The sequence below is a fragment of the Vulpes vulpes genome, chromosome 6, assembly GCF_048418805.1.
Source record: "Vulpes vulpes isolate BD-2025 chromosome 6, VulVul3, whole genome shotgun sequence".
Taxonomy (NCBI): domain Eukaryota; kingdom Metazoa; phylum Chordata; class Mammalia; order Carnivora; family Canidae; genus Vulpes; species Vulpes vulpes.
The window spans coordinates 124,080,837-124,102,959 of record NC_132785.1 but is presented as its reverse complement, the minus strand read 5'-3'; positions in this window follow the sequence as shown (position 1 = coordinate 124,102,959).

The following is a 22,123-nucleotide window of genomic DNA, read 5'->3' as shown; positions in this document are numbered from 1 at the left end:
TCTGAGCCCCACAGGCTAACCCCTCTGGATTGCCTCAGTGGGCCCCCTGGTCCTGTAGAGGAGGGAGGAGGGGGAAAAGGAAGAGGTCTGGGCATTTACTCCCTGGGGGACCCCAGGTTGGCTCTGCTCCCTCACAGTCTGGGTCTGGGCAAGCCCTCTCTCTCCTTGTCCTTCAGACCAAGGAGCCGCCACTATTTCCAGCTCCAGCTCCCGCACTATACCTGGTCGATTCCTCTAGCTTATGACACGCACCGGCTTTGTCCTAAAGGCTTTATGTACATTCACTTGTTTAGTCCTCAAAACCCCTACCAGGTAAGTGCTACTCATCTCATTTTCTACATGAGGAAACTGAGTCACCGAGAGGCTGAGCAACCTGCCCCAGGGCCAGAGGTTCACTACCTGGCAAGACTCTGGATGCAGACTCAAGCTGCAGGTCACCAGCACCTCCTCCTGGCACTGGGGCAGGGGAGGAAGCGGAGGGAATCGCAGAGTTGGGAAAACAGTGCAAGCAAAGAGCTCCAGCTAAAGGGTGACATACGGACACAGAAAAGTCCAGTGTGGCTCCGGAGGGGGATGAGAGGGAGGAGAAGCTGCCCCATGGCTGGGCTGGGGGTGATGCCTCCCTCTGTGGTCTGTATGGTCCCATTCAACTGGGATTCACACTCAGTGTCCACATCTTAGTGTGATGGATGCTGGGCGAGGCCCCGGGGAGGGGCGGGGTGCAAACCCCACAGGAGTCCCAGCCCCCTGTCCTCCTCCACGTGGAAGGGGGATGCACACCTGCAATCCCCCGCAGCTGGCGTCAAAGACCCAGGGAACCCAGGGCGATGGGATGCACAGACACTACAGGATCTGCTGCCGGCCGCGTTGAGACCGGCGCCAGGCAAGTCAGGCACCTGCTTTGATGCCGAATTTCTAATGCGGCATCAAAAAAACTCTGTCATTAAGATAAATATAATTTTAATGCAAAATTTTTTTAATTCAAAATTAATGTCAAAAAAGTCCATGATGAACAAAAGATCAAACTCTTACTTGATCCTACCTACAAGATCAGTCTTCCTTGTTTTTCTTTTTGCCTCAGGCTTGGATATAGCTCAGCACGGCCGATCCCATATTTATTTAAAATTTCTATCTTTTGTTCATTGTGGATTTGAGAGGGGGCATCAGTTTCGATTCTTCAAAAAAAAAAAAAATGTGCACTAAATGTTACCGATCTTGGTGACTGGGGTTTTCGTCACCCTCTGGAACTTGGCACCTGGGGGGAAGGCCTCACCCGAGGTTGCGATGTTTTCTGGGGCAGGGAGCGTGAACTTTCTCCTGTGGGCCACCTGCAGTCCCAGGGGAGAAGTCATCGGGATCTGCAGCGCAGAATGACTGCTCTCAGCAGAGCAGAGAAATGCCCGGGGAAGGTCAGGATGGAGGAGCCGAAGGACAAACTGGGTAAAAAAAAAAAAGTGCACTTGTCCCTGGAATAGTCTTGCGGGCTCAGAGCTGAGGCGAGCTGGGGAGTCAGGAAAGTCCTCCGTTGCTTCAGTTCTTGGCCTATTTCCTCTTCCAAATTGTGACCAGATGCATGTTAAATTAGGATTAATGGAGCTCCTTTGTGGTGCATTGAATTTGAGCTGTGCACAGTAATAGTTTTATAACACATCGTTCGACCTTTCTACGAGGTTAAAAATGATATACTTAAAGCTTTCACATATTTGTCTATAGTCTGAACGATTCCAAACGGGAATGATCAGTCTACTCTGTTAAGCGAAGACCGGTTTAAAAAAAAAAAAATCAGCAATGAGCACCTACTGGCAGTTTAGAACTCGGTGGCATTTTTAATATAAACATCCAGTTCTTGGTAGAATTAGCGGGGCTGCCTTCAGTCAGGGCAGCCCAGCGTTTGTACCATGAATTTGGGCTGGATTCTTTGCACATTACTTATTTCCTGGAAAATCTTTAGAGAGGTCTGGACTGCATAGTTATAAAAATTATTGTAATGTATTTTCCGTGCATATTAAATTAGCTCCCCAGACTGATAAAAGGTTGAAAAGCTATTATTCTTTATTCTTCCGTTTACTACAACCCTAAAGTAATAGCCTTCTATTAAAGTTTATTGATTGTTCCCACTGTTAACTAGCAAGTTGGTATATAAAAATAAAACAGAGAAATCTGCCATTTCTCTCTTGTTTCTTATCCCAGCATGTGTCCCTCGAGTAAGATTTCAAAGGACCCATGTCGGCTGTACTTTGAGGAAGCACTGGGGGTTTGTGGGGGGGTGTGGGTTCGATTGTTTATTTTTGTTTGTTGCTTGTTTTTGTGTTTCCAAGACATTGGAGTTTTGATCATTTTTTTTTCTCTCTCTTTCTTTTTTTTTTTTTTTTCCCCAAAGGGAAAATAACAAGAGAGCTGGTCTGGGAGAGTGGTCCTGGGTTAGAACACCTATTGTTTGCAGGACTGACAAATCCATTCATTTCACAAATATGCCTGACCACCTACTATGTGGCAGCCTGGTTCCAGGCATCAGGGATTTAACCGTGAGCACCAGACTGGTGTGTTTGTTCCAGTGCTGGGGAGAGACGGAGGATAAATAGGCAAAGAAATGAAGATTTTGCTCTGGTAGATGGCAATAAACACTGTAAAGAAAACAAAGCAGAGTAAAGGAATAGAAAATGCAATGTTAATTTTATGTGTCCACTAAATGGGGTCACACAGAGCCCAGATATTTGGTTAAAATGATTCCTGGGTGCATCTGTGAGGGTGTTTCTAGATGAGATTAGTATTTGAATGGGTGGACTGAGTAAAGCAGATGGCCCTCCCCAGTGCAGATGGTCTTCATCCAATCCAGGAGGGTCTGAATAGAACAAAAAGGTGGAGGAAGGGAAAGAGCTCTTCTCCGCCTGTTTTCTCCTGTACTTGGCCCAGGACTTACACTATCCGCACCCCTGGTTCTCAGGACTTTGGACTCAAACCCAATCTACACCACCAGCCTTTTTTGGGTCTGCAGCTTGCCAAGAGCATGTTGCAGGACTTCTCAAACTTCTCAATCTCCATAATCACATGAGCTAATTCTCTCTCTCACTCTCTCTCTCTCTCTCTCTCTCTCTCTCCATCCTACTGGTTCTGTTTCTCTGGAGAACCCTAATACAGAGAGCGATGGGTATTTTTTAAATATCAGGATGAATGATATTTCAAACTCAAGGTAATGAGGGAGCAAGCCTTGCAGATATTCAAGTAAAGAGAACTTAACAGGAACTCTAGGCTTAGCAAAGAGGCACCTTAGCCCGATCATCGAGAACAGTCATGCGAGTGATTTGGGAGCATCTGCTAAAGAACACACATTACATCAGAACCTGGGAATAGAGTAATCAATAAAACCATAAAACGCAGTCTCTGCTTTTGTTGGGACCCCACAGTTTTAGGAGGGGCTCTCATTTAAAGACAGCACTGGGCAGCCTTCAAGTCTAAAAAAGACAAGTAAATCATCACATACACAAACTGCTACTTTCCCGCATGGTGTGGCAAGTGTCAGATTTGGGTCAGTCAAGGAGTGTTGCAGGACATGAGGAAATGGAGTTTTGTCAGTTTGCCGGAGTTGACCTCTGAGCAGAGGGGTCTCTGAATCAAGGAAATGCAGGCATAACACCCCCCTCTCCTGCTGGTATGACCTGCAAGGAAGATGAGGCCAGTGGAGCAAGAGCAAGGAGGCAGGGAGTGGCAAGAGAAGGAGCCAGTAAGGTTGGAGTTGGGTTGATGGAAGTCAGTCATCTGCTAGATGATGACCATATGAAGAGTTTCAAGCAATGATGAAATTTTGTCAGATATTTACTTTAGAGATAGATCTGGCCGCCAACTGGGAAAGAGCTTGAGGACAGTTTTGGAAAGACAGTCACAATCCTGACTCCTGGTGTCCTTGTGTATAAAAGGATAGTAATGGTTGGGATGATTTCTAAATTTGCAACCAGCTCTAAAATTTGGGAACACCATGATATCTATAAGTAAATGCATGTGTGCTCTCTGATACAGATTTTAGATTTCTCAGGACCAGTTTTCGCCCTTATCCAATGAGCAGCTATGAGCCCTTCACGTTGACTGTGAAAAAAAGAAAATATCTTTATTTTTTGACAAAATGATGTTTTCACTGTAGTTGGCTTCAGTTGGCCATGCATGTGTTCCTGGGTGGCTTGGTTTCTAAAGTTGATGTTTAATTGTTTTCCTTTTTTCCCTCTCTCTGCAAACAAGTATGACTTTTGTACTTACCGTGCTCACTCCAAGTTACAGGTCTCCTATTAAAAATAATAATCCCGCACTGAAATATTTGGGTCCAAGTAATGCAGAGGTGGAGCAGACGTGGGAAGCATGTGCTTCATTTTTATCTTCGTGCAGAATTCTAAAAAGGAAAACCAGGTTATATAAAACATCGCGCAGAAGAGAGACGCAAGGTAGAGCTTCTCAGACACATGCCCAAGATGCTTTGTGAGACAGGAGTTCAGCTTACTTCCAAGAGAGTGCTCTGCAGTCTTCCAGGATTCCTGCAGTGAAGTCCAGGAAAAGCTGGTTCCAAGTCTCCAGATAACTTGATGTGTGACCTCCAGTGCTTAGGCTTTATTTTAGAGAAAGGCCAGATGATGACCCTCTCTACCTCGAGCGTTTGTGATTCTGGCGGATGAAAGTGAATGAGGTGTAGTAGCAGAAGCAGTGAGTGTCTACCAAAAGGTAGGTGCCCCTGAGTGCTCCCTGGGAAACCGTGTCTCACCGAGGACTACATTTCTCAGGTTCCTTTGTATCTAGGTGGATTCATGTGACAAGTTGCCGCCAATGAAATGTAAGTGGCGGGAAAGAGGTCCACGTGTGTTCTCTAGCATCTCTTCCCATCCATCTGCTGGCCAGGGGAGAGCAGAGCTGCCAGGAAAGACCCCGAGTCCTGAATCACCAAGCAAAGGAAGGCCACCCACCAGACAGAGACACCCGAGCTAGCCTGATATGTGAGCCCCCAATGCAAAGTGTTTCAAGGTCTCTTATTTCTAACAGACATGAACTTCTATGGTGCTAGCCGCTGGAAAGTTGGGGTTGTCAGAGCTGTTAGCATCACCCTAAATAACACATCAGTCAGCTGGGGATGCTCATGTCGGACGTTGGTGCTAGTACCTGAGGGACTTGACCCCACCTTCTTGGCCTGTTCTCTGGCTTGCCATTTCAAGATATCCTCGCTGGGTGATGGTGAAGCCTCACAGTGTCACTGGAGGACCTGCGAAGGAGGTGTCCTTTTGACCTTGGGAGAGTGGCTCCACCTTTCATTTGCAAAATGAGGCTAATATGAATCATTCAGCTCAGGTTACCATGAGGATTGCATGAGCTGGTCCATCCGGAGTGCTCAGCCCACTGCCTGCCACTCGCAAAGTGGTGACTTTTATTATTGCTGTCGTCATTGTTATTGCTATTATGATATAGTTCCGCTAGGCTGCAATATTGAAAGGCGGGTGTTATGACTGCTGCTATTTCTATTTTTCAGAGGAGCATGCTGAGGAAGAAAACTCAGATTGCTAAGTCAATAAGAGACAGAGTCTGGGTTCCAGGTCCTCTTCCTCTAATACTCTTTCCTGGCAGAGCTGACCTGCTGGGTGCTGGCCTGCATCCTCACCCAACTCTGCAGCTGGGTGTTGAGCACGACTCTGAGTAAGAGTAGAACACATCCAAATGAAAGACGTTAAACTAATTGGCTTCTCCTCCAAGACAGATTTCTTTTTGACAGGCAGCAGGACACCGCAGGGACAACTCGTTCTGCATCCTGTTGTATAAATAGGGATGGGACAAATGGCTTGGCTAAAATAAGCGCAGGCCTGAAACTACCGAAACTGGAACCAAATCCAGACAGACTTTCTCCCCCCACCCCCATTTCTTTCTCTCTCTCTCTCTCTTAATTATTATTTTCTGAGGGCTTAAAAAAAAAGTCCATTCCAATTTTGTTCTCTGCAGTCACGCATTCCATCCAAAGGAAAAGTCAAAAAACTTAGAGGAAACTGAAATGGAGAGGAGAAATAAAAATACCCACTGGGATTTAAAGAACAAAAAAAAAAAAAAAAAAAAGAAAGAAAGAAAAAATCAAGAAAGAACATGCATCCTGGTTTGGAGGAAATCCCCTGAAACAGTGGTTCTCCATGCCCACATTTGGAGGTTACAGCTCAGGGTTAAGTTTAGGGAGCTCAGCCAAAGGGGTTGAGGTTCAAACATTGCTAATAAATATTGCTCCTTGACAGTTGAACAGTAGCTCTGCCTTCCCCAGGGCAGAACAGAGTTAGTAGTGACTTGAATGGACACTTCTTTCTGCTTTTGGCTGGAGGGTTCTCAAGAGCTTTGTCTGAGGGACTCAGAGAGCTCAGAGCTATCTAGCCAAGTTTAGGCACCCCCTATATCTATCCAGAGCCACAAAGCAAGCATCTCATATTTTCAGAGTTCTAACTGAGAAGACAGCAAAACTGAGAAGTGAGTTCTTCATCATTGAGATCATTCTGGCACAGAATGGACAACTGCTTCGTAAGGCCACTGGAAAGAAGATCCAAAATCAGTCGAAGTGTTCAACTGGATCAGTGATTCCCAAGCAGGAATTTCTGTACTGGTGGCAGGTTCTCTTTTAATTGGAGAAGCACCTGCAAGGAAGGTACACATGTAACCCGTGAATCCTCAGGACAGTCCACGGCACGTGTTTCTGGATGTCTCTTTTAATTCTGCGAATCCACCATCCTCCGCCCCGGGCTCCAGATGATGACTCCATGACCCAGCCTGGATTGGCAGACAGCATGGCCTGGGCAGCAGGTCGTGTACCAGTTTTACTAAAGATCGGATACAATGAAGGTTAGATTCATCTGGGAAAAAAAAATAGATATACTTTTCCTAAGTAATATGTGAAAAAGAGGAGCCACCGTGACTTCCCACTTCCTGAAATATATTCTAGAACAACAAGAACTGAAATGGTGTAGTAAGAATATAGACCAGACATGCCAAACAGTGAAACTAAGTAGGAAGCCCAGACAGTATGTGAGATCATCCTGAGTGTGTCCTGCTCACTCTATTCCCGGGACCGAGCAGGTGCCTGGCATATAGCAACGACTCATAAATATTTATTGAGCGAGTCAAAAATGACAAATAAGAAAGAAAATGCTTATTTAATAAGAGTTTAGAATAATTACTTAGTGATTTGGGAGGAAATCAATTTAGATTCCAATTGTGTTCTATGAACTAGGATAGATTCTGATGGATAGATTGAAATGTGAAAAAAATGTAAATATTAGTAAAAATAATCAAGTATTTATCAGCAGTGCAAAGGATTACAGCATAATGGAAGAAATCTCAAAGAAAGGACTAGTGTCTTACTACATATAAAAATTAAACAGCATAGGATAAAAACAAATAGAGACAACAGGGCAATAGAATTTGGAGAAAATATCAAATATGACAAAAGGTGTATTTTATATGCTGGCATTCAAATTTGTACATAACACGTATCGATAAATAACTGGGTCAAAGGGAATGGCAGATTGCAAACGAGAGTAAACACAAACAGTAAATAAGCAGTGGGAATATGCCTCTCCATTGTAATAAGAGAAATGTAAATTAAAATAAGCTTGAAGTTCAACACTGAAGAAATGAATTAAAAAACTATGAGAATCTCCACGTAGAATAGTCTAGTCCCTAAAAGTGATCAGTATGAGGCATATGCAAAAACGTAATGAAAAGTTGATGACAAAAATTCAAATAATAAAAAGTCAAATACAAAAGAAAATTTATGATCAGTTTACAACTATGTGAAATATCAGAAGAATAAGGTGAAGATCAAAATTGTTGTTGTTTTTTCTTAAGAGGCTGGATAGGATGTTACAAAAGGAATTGCCTGTTTCTAAAATTGCCATCGGTGCTATTACGGTATTTAAAGAAAAAAAAAAAAAAAGGACATTGTCACGAGTCATCATGGACACATGGAATGAAGGGAAAGAACAGGTCATTCCAAGTTGCCAGGGAGCATCAGGGCCTGGTACCAGCCACTTCCAAGGGAGCCCCGGCACCCCAACCTCACTGAGGATGCTGGTGGAGGCAGGCTGTGTGCGTGTGCATGCATGTGCCCTGCGACTGATGCCCAGACTGTGTCAAGACCAGCAGAGACAGTGCGTCATTGCTGGAGCTGGTTATTATGCATGCATGTGAGTATATGTGAGCTAAATCTGACATTGGCTTCATGACTTACTTGCTGGCAACTTCGGGCAGTTGACCTCATCTCTCTGCACCTCAATTTCTCCACCTATGCAAAGTGAACAATGTTGTCTGTCTCCCAGGATTAGCAGAAATAGAGCCTATGGATACCATCTGACAAGTAGCACTTACCTGCCCTGATCCTGATAAAATTAAACACAAAGGCTTCGACTGATAATTGCATGATTGATAGATAACCATAATGGCAAGGAATAATTTAATTATGGCAATCAGCACCCATTCTTATATAGGACACATGCACATACGTGCACACACACGTGCACACGCGCACATATATATAGATACAGCCTTTGGACTGAGCTACAGGGGTTTGAACTTGCTCAGCCATCTAGTGGCTGTGACCATGAGCGACTTATTAACTTCTCTCGACTTCGACTTCTTCCTCTTTAAAATGAGAATCGTAACAGTCACCCAGCCCCGAAAACGTCTGGGAGAGCAAGTGATAATGCTCAGTTAACGCTACTTGCCTTCTACTTAGCATAGGTTTGTACCTACTTGCTTGTTGGATGAGACACGATGTGGCATTCGCCAAATCTCGCTGGGAAGCGAGAAGGGACCGCAGATGGATGGGAACTGGGGGGCAGGTCATGATTTTTCAAATGTTCTTCCCCCAGTCACTGCTGTGGGGCTAGGCTGCCCACAGGCTGCAGGCCGCGTCCCCAGCCACTGCTCGGAAGAGGGGGGGCACTTTGGCTCCGCTTCGGTCCAGTGCCCTTCACCAACCTGGAGCTGCCAACCATCAGCACATCACTCCCCTCCTCCCAGCGGAACACCGCAGTGCTAACTGGGCACTTTTCTAACCCAAGTGCAAGTGGTGTACATAATGCGGCTTCAGGAGCTTGACATTTAGAATCCATGCTGAGAAAGCAGGGGGAGAGTGCCAGGCAGTGAGGAAACCCAACCTTGGCCCATCTGGGAAAAATCAGAGCTTCCTGGGATAGAGACACATCACTGAACCATCAGATTCAGAGCTGCAAATGCCCGCAGCCACCTACCAGGCTCTGCTGGATAACACACTAGTGCTGCCTCCCCAGTAATGAGTAAATGAATAAAGAGGCTGAGCACCAGAGAGGGGAAGCAACTTGTCAGGGCTACACAGCTGATCAGAGGCCACACAGATGGAGAACCCTGGCGGCGTAGCTCCCCTCCTATGATGACCTTCACCCTTGCATGTGGAGACAAAGCACGTACCATGCACATGCCATGCACAAACACGGGGGCCAGTGGCCACCAAGACAGTCAGCAGGCTGTTGGTCCCTACTGGTCCCATTGGCCCCAGCCTGAGCCAGGCTACACAGTGCCCCAGAGCAGGTGGCCACACTTCCTGAGCTTCCGTTTTCTGGATCGTCCATGGCCCCTCCCCACTGAATACATAGTCCATGCCTGTAGCATTATGACGCTGTATTACCGATTGCATTATATTAATGATTTTTCTTTTTGATTTTAAAAGAAATTAATGTATTTTGGGGGCTCCCTACATGTGCCCTGGGCACTGTCCTGATTGTGAACAGCTGGAGAGGGGTCCCTGCTGAGCACCCCAAACTGAGTGCAGAGTTTTGGGGGTGACCAAACAGAACCGATTCTGCACTTGGGGAGCTCTCAAGCTCTGAAATAACTACAGTGACCGGTGACAGAGAGTGCTCTTCTGCCATCACATGGGGAAAGGGAAAGCTCTGAGGGGGTGCCCAGGAGTGAGGGGCTCCCAGGAGGGTTTCCTGGAGGAGGCGGGCACCGCCGGCCTGCTCCAGAAGGTTGTGGGAGGCTCCCCAATGGCATCTCCCTGCAGGGAGCAGCCCCAGATGCACAGGGTGGAGACTGGAGTGTGGCCCCCTGACATGGACAGAGAATGCATCTGCTTTTCTTCCTTCGTCCTCTTAAAAGAAGAAGGAAAGGAAGGAAGGGAGGAAGGAAGGAGGGAGGGAGACAGAGAGGGAGACAGAGAGGAACCCCTCCATCTCCATGCTGGCACGGTTATCACTCATGTTGATGTCAACATCTCTACAAAGACAGGTAGCAGGAAAATACCACCGGGGGAGCCTTTGAGGGTGCACAGCAGGGTCCCGGGTAATTACCGTGGCCTAGTTATTTCTCTGCGAAAGGAAAAAAAAAAGTCCAGCACCCGATCTGCTTTTTTTTTTTTTTCATAGGTGAAGTTGAACGTAAAGCACTGTAATTTTAATCAAATCTTTCCCGTCTGCGTGTAGTGTCTCTGAGAAGTTGAAGATTTAAGTGTATGTTGTAGGGCTTGTGGCATTGTCCCAGCGGGGGTGGCAAAGGGGCAGAGCGGGGTAATTATGCTACATTAAAGGTATTTTGGTTGCCAGGGAAGGATTTTTTTTTTAAATCTCCTCTTTTCCTCATTGAGGGTTTAGATGATGTCATGGACAGGAAAGTAAAAAAATAAAATAAAAATAAAAAGGGGAGGGGGAAGAGAGCAGTCAACAGGGTAAGCGGGAGGGAGAAAGATGAAGTTGAAATTTTCAGTTTTGGGCCAAGGTCGGGACAGTTTGGGAAACGGGAGTGTGATGCTGGGAAGGCTGTGGTCCAAGGTCAGGATGGGCCTGCATCTTCCTGCACAAACACGCCTGCGCTCATGAATGCCTCGCGCCCCAGAGATGCAGCCAAGGGATGCTGAGGGGGCTCAGGGGTTGAGCGTCTGCCTTGGGCTCAGGGCATGATCCCAAGGTCCTGGGATCGAGTCCCGCATCGGGCTCCCTGCATGGAGCCTGCGTCTCCCCCTGCTTGTGTCTCTGCCTCCCTCTCTGTGTCTCTCATGAGTAAATAAATAAAATATTTAAAAAAAATAGATTTAGAGAGAAGTGGGGAAGACAGCGTAGGGTTCCCTGGGTGCCCCACGTCCAGCTCCTCCAGCCACCAACTTCCCACATCCATCTGGGCCAGTCATCACCATGGAAAACACTCTTGACTCTGGTGTGTAGGGTTTGAGGAGAACCCTTAGTCCCCATACTCGCCTCCCCCAGATGTGATGATCCAACACTTAATAATTCCAAACATGCAGGCATTCAGAGATCTCTGCAGAAGCCGTGACAGGCCGCACACAGTCTGGGATGTCACGGTCCCTGGAGATGGGTGCCAATAAGACGCTTAGCGGAGGAACGTGGTCCTTGGCCAGCTCTGATCTCCAACAACGTCCACCAGAGGAGGATTTCCAGAGGAACTGACGCCTGCATGGATTCTGGCCTGGAGTATGTGTGCACAGACCCACCTTTTGGTTGAACGACATGATTTTCCAAATCAAAACCTCCCATGGAAAGATCGAGTTAGCCCGTACCAGGGAATTCCAAGGGGTTGTTTCTTTCTTGCTGAGGCACCACTGCCTTTATCAACAAATTGGGAAGAAGGTAATTCCTTTAGGGGAAGAGAAAAAAGGGCTAAAGGTCCTATCACAACATCCTCAACTCTAACATCACTCTCAAGTCCCTTCCTTTGCCTGCTCAGCTCCACACTTCATCTCTACAGATCTCAATCGTACCTTTTGAAGCTCAGCACAGTGCCACCTCCTCCAGGAAGCCTCCCTTGGTGCCATTTGTCCTCTTCTCCGCTCATGGAATGTGGTATTTCACACCCACCACCTCACACCAGAATTTGCTGGGCCTGGCTAATCTCCTGTATTCATTTCCTAGGTTTGCTATAACAAGAACCACAAACCACAGAAATTTGTCTCAGCTCTAGGGTCTGGAAGCCTGAGACCCATGTATCAACAGTGTTTCCTTGTGAGGGCGGTGAGAGAGAATCTCCCCAGATGTCTCTCCTAACTTCTGGTGGTTTGCTGGCAAACTTGGATGTTCCTTGGCTTACAGACACATCACCCGTCCCCACCTTTCTCTTGGTGGGACATTCTCTCTGAGTGTGTCTGTCTCTGTGTCCAAATCTTTATTTTGTTGGATGAGAGCCCATCCTAATGACCTCCTCTTAACTCATCACCTGCAAAGGCCTTACTTCCAAATAAGGTCACATAGACAGGTGCCAGGTGTTGAGGGGACCTGGACATCTTTTGAGGGGACCTGATTTGACCCATAAGATCTTCCCCACTTGGCCCATGCTTCAAAATATGTAGCCTCCATTTTTATGCTCATTGCGTAGCTTATAGAATTTAGACCTGCGCTGGACACGTAGCAGGAGCTTAACGAGGGTTTACTTAATTAGCTAACCATTCAGACAGCCAGTACTGAAACACCATTACAAACCACTAAAAAAAGGAATTATTATATCCAGCCAGATGGACTGGAGACACTGGCATTCTGGGAAGTTAACTCAGAGCAAAATCTTCAGAGAGAAAGACCTCTCAGACCAAGTCCCATTAAAAGCCAATATTCAGGGGCTCCTGGATGGCTCAGGAGGTTAAGCGTCTGCCTTTGGCTCAGGTCATGGTCTCAGGGTCCTGGGATCAAGCCCCGCATAGAGCTCCATGCTCAGTGGGTAGTCTGCTCCCTCTCCCTCTGGCCCTTCCCCTACTTGCACATTCTCTCTTTCAAATAAATAAATACTTTTTTTTTTTTTTTAAAAAGCAGTGTTTTGATAAATAATATCTTCCCACAGGTAACACCATCTGACCCATTGACCTAGTCTCTTGTCCCTTGCCACTAAAACGCCAAGTCCCTGGACAAACGAATAAGGAAAGCTGACAGGGCCCAGAAACCTACAGTGCATTAGCAAGAGCCTGCTGGGCCAAGCAGCAGGGAAAGGAGATGGCAACCCTCCCTTCTCCGATGGGCACGTCGAACATCTGGGCAGAGAGAGGTTGTGAAATTTACCCAGGTCACTTGGCAAAAATGTGGCAGTGCAAGCGTGCAGCCTCCAGAGTCTGTGCACTTGACCACTATGGTAGGTGCAAGGAAGAATTAAAGAATAACTCTGGGTCTGGAAGCAGGAAAAAGAATAGATGTGGGAAGGAGAGGAAAAGAATGCCTGGAGGAGGGATGAGCTTAAGCAAAGGTGCACTTGCTGGAAAAGAATAGGATGCCCAGACTCAAGCAAAACCCCCCAGGACATGATGATGTTTTGTCCATGCATCTGCATGTGCAAGAGAAAGGCTCAAGCGCTGGGCATGATGTTCTCGCGTTGTCCAGAGCCGAGCCAAGCAGGAGCACCCAAGGTGAGTCCATACTTCTTTATGGTCTGCAGGACCTGAACGAGACCTGGGACCTTGCTCGGCAGGATGAGTCCAACAGGGAGGTCTGAAGGGTGCTGTCCCTGAACCCCTCTGAGATGTTGGGTCCAAACCAAAACAACCACAGATCCCAACAGGAAGAAATTAAGAGAGAAAAAGAAAAGAAAAGAAAGAGCCCTCCCATGGAGTAGCCAATCCGGAGAAAGGGGCCATCCATGACTCCTCCAGCAAATTGATATGAACTTTCTCACCATTGACAGTACAGGCAGCTGGCCCCATTGTCTGCCTCTTTACAAAATCCAATATTTCCCCTTCTGTTATTCTTGGCACAATGACAAGAAAGGAAGAAATAAAAGTTCCCCTTTTTAATGAAGCTGTTGAGGATTTTTTTTTTTTTTTTTTTTTTTATCAAAATTGACATGACCATTACCATTTTGATTCCGGCTCTGACACAAGAGTCACATAGCAACATGCACCTCTCCATGGCAACCTTCCCCACTCTTCACACAAAGACAATCTTGACAGTTTAACATTCAATAAAAAGTACTTTTAATTAAAAGATGACTAAGAACTGGCAGCACAAAAAAATATATCGAACACATATTTTCAACTGTTGTTAACATTCGGTTAGAAAGGAAACTACCAACCTAAGCTTGTTGTTTGAAATGAATGGTCATCTGCCCTGAACAAGGCATGGAAAGATGTGTTGAGTCCACCCAAAGATATTAAATTCCATCCAGCAGACCTTTAATTAAGTGCCTGCTAACAGCTAGGTGTTATCCCGGGTCCTGAGGGCAAATATTGGATGGAGGCCGTGACAATGTACTGCGTGAAATGACAACAGGGATGGTAGTCTGGCCATAATTACCGTCATCTATAGAGGGTTGGCTGGGTGCTGGACACCGACCACGCTAAGTGCTCCTGCATTTAATTTCCTGTCATCCTCCCAGCTCTTAGTTCCTTCATTGTACACATGGGGAAACTAAGTCTCAGAGGTGATCTGTAACGTGCCCAAGGTCACATGTGGGAGCCATAGTGGAGTCAAGACCCGACCCCGGAGACCATGGCAGTGGCCATGCTACTATCTTGCCTTGTGCCTCAGAAGGAGACAGAAGCAGCCAGGACGGGCAAGACTAGCCACATCCCGGGCATCAGAAAAGGCATCCCAGGGATCCCTGGGTGGCGCAGCGGTTTGGCGCCTGCCTTTGGCCCAGGGCGCGATCCTGGAGACCCGGAATCGAATCCCACATCGGGCTCCCGGTGCATGGAGCCTGCTTCTCCCTCTGCCTGTGTCTCTGCCTCTCTCTCTCTCTCTCTATGTGACTATTATAAATAAATAAAAATTAAAAAAAAAAAAGAAAAGGCATCCCAGAGGCAAGAATGGAGCATGTGTGTGCATGTGATTGTGCCATGAAAGGGAACAGGGAAGGATGGTGGTTCAGGACATGGACTCTGCCTGGCTCAAAGCCCGGCTCTACCGCTTGCTACTTGTGCGACTTTAGACAACTTCCCCTTCCTGCTAAGTGTGCCCAGTACCACTATCTCTCTGTTACACTAATAAAATAAGTTAGTGTATGTAAAGAACTTAGGATAGTGCCTGTCCCGTGGTAATCACTATTCATGCTCCTAGTATTATCATTATTATCAGCCTGGCTCTTTCTTCCAAGTGGTGGAAGAGAAGCACTAATAATATTCTGCCCAAATTAGAGAATGAATTGACTTCATCAGGAGAACTTGCCTTCTGATTCAGTTCTTTTGGAAATATCGTGGCCGTACTCAGTTTGGGGCTGGATCACTTAATTGGCTTTGGACGGGATGAACTATTTCAGGTGGTAACAGCAGGAATTCCTTTTTTTTTTTTTTTTTTTCCCCTACAGGGTGGCTGCAGGGTCAGTTATTGGAATATATAAAAAAAGATGAGGGCAGCCCAGGTGGCTCAGTAGTTTAGTGCCGCCTTCAGCCCAGGGCCAGATCCTGGAGACCTGGGATCGAGTCGCACGTCGGGCTCCCTGCATGGAGCCTGCTTCTCCCTCTGCCTGTGTCTCTGCCTCTCTCTCTGTCTGTTCTCTCTTGAATAAATAAATAAAATCTTTTTAAAAAATTTAAAAAAATTAAAAATAAAAAAGATGAGGACCATTTAAAGTCACCCGAAGATAGGGCACCCTCGGGGCACCTTATGAGTTTATAGAAACCCTGTTGTTGTTGTAGTGGGAAAACGGTTATTACTCAGAATTTCCAGAGCACATCTAAATACCTTGTAAGTCCTTCCATCTTGGTACCACTGTTATTGCTATGGAGCTATTTTTGAGATCAGAAACCTGTAACAGGCTTGATGAAGAAAAAATGAGCTCAGTGTTGGACAGGTAAACTGTGAGGGACATATGGGATCTCCAACGAGAGAGCTTGCCAAGCAAGAGAAAGATAGAAAAGTGCTCACTTATTGGGAGCACCACGGGAGTCCCTGGATACCAAAGGAGGTGGGAACAGACCCATATTGGGGTGGGTTGAAGGGAACTGGAAGGTATGACTGGAGACAGTGCCTGGCACGATGCCAGTGTCCAGGGGAAGGTGGCCTGAGAGGACACAGAGAAATGAAATCAGCCAGTGGGACCTCACGGGCCTCTTGTTCAAACCAGTCCTGAAGCCAGCCTTGCATGCAGGCTGTGCATCGCAGGGCTGCATACATCCCCTTTGGATGTTCTGAACCCATGACCCAGAGCATGGACTAAGACACTGAGTGTTCACCATCAAATGTGGACATAGATTTTCCTTCCACCATGTAGAGAATTCTGCAGGCTGCAGAAAAAGACCCCCATGGGCTGCTTTCCAACCAACACAGGGGCCGCGTTTAACAGAATTTCATAAGGTCATAAGGTAATAGAACATGGTCACTCTTCTAAAATCAGGAAAAAAAACAAGGATACTTGCTCTCAGCACTTCTATTCAACACAGTACTGGAAGTCTTAGCAGGAGCAATTGGCAAGAAGACATAAAATGCATCCAAATCAGAAAGGGAAAAGTAAAACTGTCACTATTTGCAGATGACATGATATTATATATAGAAAGCCCCAAAGACTCCACCAGAAAACTACTCCAAGTAATAAATGAACTTAGTAAAGTTGCGAGATACAGAATCAATATGAGAAAATGATCATATCAGAGATCAACATAGCAAAGCACAAGACCTAAAAGTAAATATCTGACCTCCCATGTAGAAGTCCCTGAGTTTCTCTCAGTGTGGGGACCTCTGGGCTGCTTCTTGTATCTCCCACTGCCACCTTGGATCTCTGAACTCCCTCCTTCCTCCCTCCTCCCAGCCATCACTGCACCCCCAACTAGACAATTGGGATGAACAACACACCTAGAAAGTTGTATCATTATCATCCCATAATTGGGATGAACAACACACAAAGTTGTGTGCCTAGAGGCAGACCCCTCTATCCTGGGCTGCTTGGGGGCTCCCCTTTTCATGCCTGAGGGTTATGGGCTTTCCTAGCGGAGTCTACAGCTGTGTTTCTCTTGGCACTGAAGTGTCATTATTCAGTGTGATGGTTCCTTTTATGTGTTAACTGGACTGGGTCACGAGGAGCTCAGACATTTGGTCAAATGTGATTCTGGGTGTGTCTGTGAGGGTGTTTCTGGATTAGAGTAAAGTGTGGGTTCACAGACTGAGTAAAGCAGATTGCCTGCCCAATGGGGGTGGGCCTCATCCAATCAGTTGAGGGTGTGAGTAGAACAAAGGCTGATGAAGAAGAAATTTGTTTTCTCCAACTGACTGCCTTCAAACTGCTCCCTGCCCTCGGACTGGACTCAAGCTGGAATGACCCCATCGGCTCTCCTGGGTCTCCAGCTTGCTGACTACAGATCTCGGACTTCCCAGCCCCTGTCACATGGGAGACAATGAATGCCTTATAGTAAATATATAAGTATTTAATTTGATATAATCTATATAATCTACATACATATTTAATATTTCTATATCTCCTCCTGGTTGTATCGCTCTGGAAAACTCAGATTAATAGACTAACACAGTCAGCATCACCAAATATGTAGATACAGCCCCACGTATAGTGGGTGTTGCTATAAAACCATTCACTTTTCAAAATCCCTCGGTGAAAACCATAGATATTGTCCTGAAAAGGGGAGTTAGGGCCACACATTCAAAAAATGTTATCAGCAATGTGTTGTAAGAAGAGAAGCCCCCTCAGGGGTGATGAGAATGTTTGGGACTTCATATAGCTGATGGTCTCACAACATTGCGAATGGACTGAATGCCACAGAATTCTACATTTTTTTAAAGATTTTATTTATTTATTCATGAGAGACACACACAGAGAGAGAAGCATGGACACAGGCAGAGGGAGAAGCAGGCTCCATGCAGGGAGCCCAATGTGGGACTCGATCTCGGGACTCCAGGATCACGTCCTGGGTCGAAGGCAGGCACTAAACCTCTGAGCCACCCAGAGATCCCTGCATTTTACATTTTAAAACAGTTCACTGTGCATTATGTGAATTTCATCTTAATTTTTAAAAAATAGATAAGGATTTTTAAAAATCATAGCACAGCTTTCTGTTAAATCCTTGAGAAAGGCATGAATGCTGTCATTAATACGGCTCTTCACTTAGTGAAAAGCCTGAAGTCTGCCTGGGAAGGTAAGCATCGGAAAGGATGTGGCTAGGAGTACTGGGGGTGGTGTGAGGGGTTATCTGGCATCGGTGGGGAAGTTACACACAGACGAGTGTGACTCGGTGCACACGGAGTTGAGGGAGCAAGCCGATGTTTGAAGGGTGTGCATGAGTGCTGTGTTCCTATGCAACTCTGGCCGGCCGGGTCCTGAACTTTCTCTGCTTCCACTACTTTATCTCCTGTTTCTCAGGGATGAAATCACCCAAATGCAAAATGAAATCGCAGCTGGGCTCAGTTGTCCCTGATTGGTGTTTTCAAAACAAGTGTTAAAGCAGGACTGTGTGGTTTTCTCGGACTCTCTCCACAATCGCTTGTATAGAGGAGAAAACAGAGGGTCAGAGAAGTCCTCTTGCTGGTCCAGCTACACACATAAGAACAGACTCAAGGGAGAGATCAAAGCCTCTAGATCCCTGGCTATTGCATTTCTTCTTCCCACTGCTGCCTCCCTGTATACACAGAAAAGGTGAATAATCCTAGAACTGTGGGGACGGGGGTCCCAGGCCTCTGGCCAACCACCTGCATGAAGGGATAGAAATGGTTCTGGGCCCCATGTCAGAGCCACAGTCTCCCGCCTGAGCCAGGAGCCTGGCATAAGGAATCTCATAATTACCAAAACATCCCAGTGACCCAGTTCCCATTATGCATCCTGGGGAGAAGAGGAGCCTGAGGGTCAGAGAGTTGACCGTCCTTGCCCTAAGGTGCACAGAAGCCTGGAGCTGAGTAGGTTCAGGACCAGCATCCTGCCTCCACGCCTGTGGATTTCCCGTTTGGGAGGAGTCCGTGGTTTGTCTGCCCCCCCCCCCCCCCAGTACACCCGGGACCCCTGACTCCACTCCCCTCTGAAGTCACTGGGCCTTTAAATCCCCTCCAGAGGGCAGTGGCCCCAGGGGCACATCAGCTTGCATTGTCTGTCCCAATTAGGAGCACCAGCCTGGAGGTGAGGCTTGAACCTGTGCCTTCGGGGAGGGAGGCAGGCCTCCCCGGCCGCCTTTCCAATCAGAAGCAGCTGTCCCTTCTGCTCGCCGGTGTCACAGCGTAATTGACTCTGGTTGGAGAGCATCGTCTTTATTACCTTTAACAGTCCCGTAGCCACTGATTGCCTGCGCTGATGGCTAATTTAATTTCTGTCAATACAGCACTGAGTGGCTTTAAAAGAACCATTATCCACAAGGGCGGTGCTTGCGGGGGAATGTTAGTGGCCTCGCCTAACTCAGCGCTGGCTTTCATACGAGGTCATAGCGTGTTCGAAGCCGCAGGGACCTCAGGGCTGTCTGGCCCAACCTCTCGATTTGCAGAAGGGACAGCTGAGGCCCCTGCTGGTTTCAGACGCTGCCCAAGGTCCCACGGGAAGGGCCCACCTCTCTCGTTGTGGTGGAGGGTTTGTTCCTCTGGGAAAAACTGGGAAACCTGGACGTCTGTCCTCCACTCTGTGCCCAGAAGGACCCAGGGAAAAGGCCTGTCCGAGGCTCTCACTTTCCTGTTTAAAGACCTTTGATAACACCATGTTCTCAAAGGGATGCTGTCCGGCCTCCCAGGGTGGTCCCTGATTATCTGTCCACCCCTGTCCACCTTCCTTCCCCTTATGTCCCTGGCCAAAGGGGCTGCGCGGGCTTCTCTGCGCTCACCGCCCACTGTCCCTCTGAACCTCTGCACCTGCCTCTCCTGCCCGGCAAAGTCCTTCCTGACCCCGCCGACCTGAACAATTTCTCTCCATTTGCAAGAACACAGCTCACCTTCTCTGGGAAGCTTCCCATTTGTTTTGTTCGATCAGTCAATCATTGTTTATTTGTTGAAAACCTACCACCCGTCAGACACGGATTAGTGCTGGGAATAAAAGGTTGGTCTGTGCCCTCATGGAGTCTGAATCCGTTGAGGGGACACAGGCTAATAAAGCACCACGCTGACTGTGGTAAGACCCCTAAAGAGGAAAAACTGTGCCAAGAGAGGCTACATTGGGGGAGTAGATCTGGCCAGGGGAGTCGCAGACCCCCTGCTTTTCTCCTTCTTTGACTACCTGTACCACGGCGTCTGTCACTCTGTGCTCGTAATTCTGCTAACAGGTGAGCGCCTTGAGGTTCTTGTGCCCAGTCCGGAGCTCAGAGCTCAAAATATGTTTATGGGATTAATGGAACCCTTTCTGTTTTCTTTTCTTCATTGAATCATTGTCCACATTAACATGGACAACATTCAGTGCCTAGAGTAATGAGGACTTGAACACTCTAACAGCTAGAAAGTGTTTTCCAGATGGCAATATCGTCCACTGGAAATTGTCAAGGCTACTGATCAATCCATCATTTATACATCTACCCATCCATCCACCCATCCATCCATTCATTCATTCATGCATCCATCTGGCTATATATCCATTTACTTCACCCATCCACCCACCCATCCATTCATTCATTCACGCATCCATCTGCCTATACATTCATTTACTTCATTCATCCATCCACCCACCCATCCCCCCATCCATCTACTGAATAAGCATTTACTGGTTCCCCAGTATACACCAAGCACATGATAGATGCTAGGGAATGTAAGGGGAATCATACCTGGCTTCTCCCTGGGCAATTCTCATTCTCCAAATCTCCTTTAAATCAATCCTTCCAGGAATCTCCTCTCCCTCTTGAGTGAAATGAGGTCTCCTTGTCCCTCCCCATTCTCTTTACCACCCACCCAAACACCCTAACTCTCATACTGTCTGCTAACAACTATCATGATATTTAGCACAGGATCATATGCTTAAATATGTTGTATCTTACACAAAACTATGAGCTCCTGCATCTTATTATCATTACTTCATCAAAGTAAGGGCTTCATCTGTATTTGTGAATGATGAATGGATATATCGAAGATTAATGTGAGTAAATCAATGCGGCCTTAGTGAAACGCTGGGACACCACCCCGTTGTTGATAGCAGCAATGTCCACAATAGCCAAACTGTGGAAGGAGCCTCGGTGTCCATCGAAAGATGAATGGATAAAGAAGATGTGGTCTATGTATACAATGGAATATTCCTCAGCCATTAGAAACGACAAATACCCACCATTTGCTTCGACGTGGATGGAACTAGAGGGTACTATGCTGAGTGAAATAAGTCAATTGGAGAAGGACAAACATTATATGGCCTCATTCATTTGGGGAATATACAAAATAGTGAAAGGGAATAAAGGGGAAAGGAGAAAAAATTAGTGGGAAATATCAGAAAGGGAGACAGAACATGAGAGACTCCTAACTCTGGGAAACGAACAAGGGGTGGTAGAAAGGGAGGTGGGGGGGGGGTGACTGGGTGACAGGCACTGAGGGGGGCACTTGATGGGATGAGCACTGGGTGTTATTCTATATGTTGGCAAATTGAACACCAATAAAAAATAAATTAAAACAAAATGAATGTGGCCTTTATCTTTAGTGGGTGGGCTAAACAGGTAGAAGCCAACACCTGCACAAGTAATAACAGAGCAATGAAGTTGCATTAGAAATGGACACAGGCTTTGAGCCCTGATGTCCAAGAAAGGCTGAGGAGGGACAGGTGTTCCAGGCCCAAGGAACAGCAAGGGAAAGGCATGGAGCACAGAAAACACACATTTGAAAGAAAGAAGCAATACTGTCCATATGAACCTAGCTCTGGGTACAAAGAAACAAGACTTCAGAACTTTGGTAGACTTCCCTTACCAGTCAATGCTGTTTTCCTTTTTAAACAGTCAACTGGCATTCTTCCCATGAAATCTTAGACCTGACCCCAACTGCCTAAGTGACGAAGTGGAATTGTCCTGAGTTATTATTTATATTATTTGCAATATAGCAGGAAGCCAACAAATATAGACAACGAAGTTTATTTTGACAGACAACAAAGGTGAAAGTCGGGATTGTGAATCCATCTTACACCTGCCCTAGCTCTACATAGTAGAGAAAAATCCCAGGCCATCCTCATAAATTCTTGCAAATAGTAAGGAGTTGTTAGCTGCTTCAGCAACAGGTCTGGCACACTTAATTTACTTTTTAAGTAAATGGGTTCTGAAGCTTATAAGAGGAGAAGTGAGAAATGTTGTTTC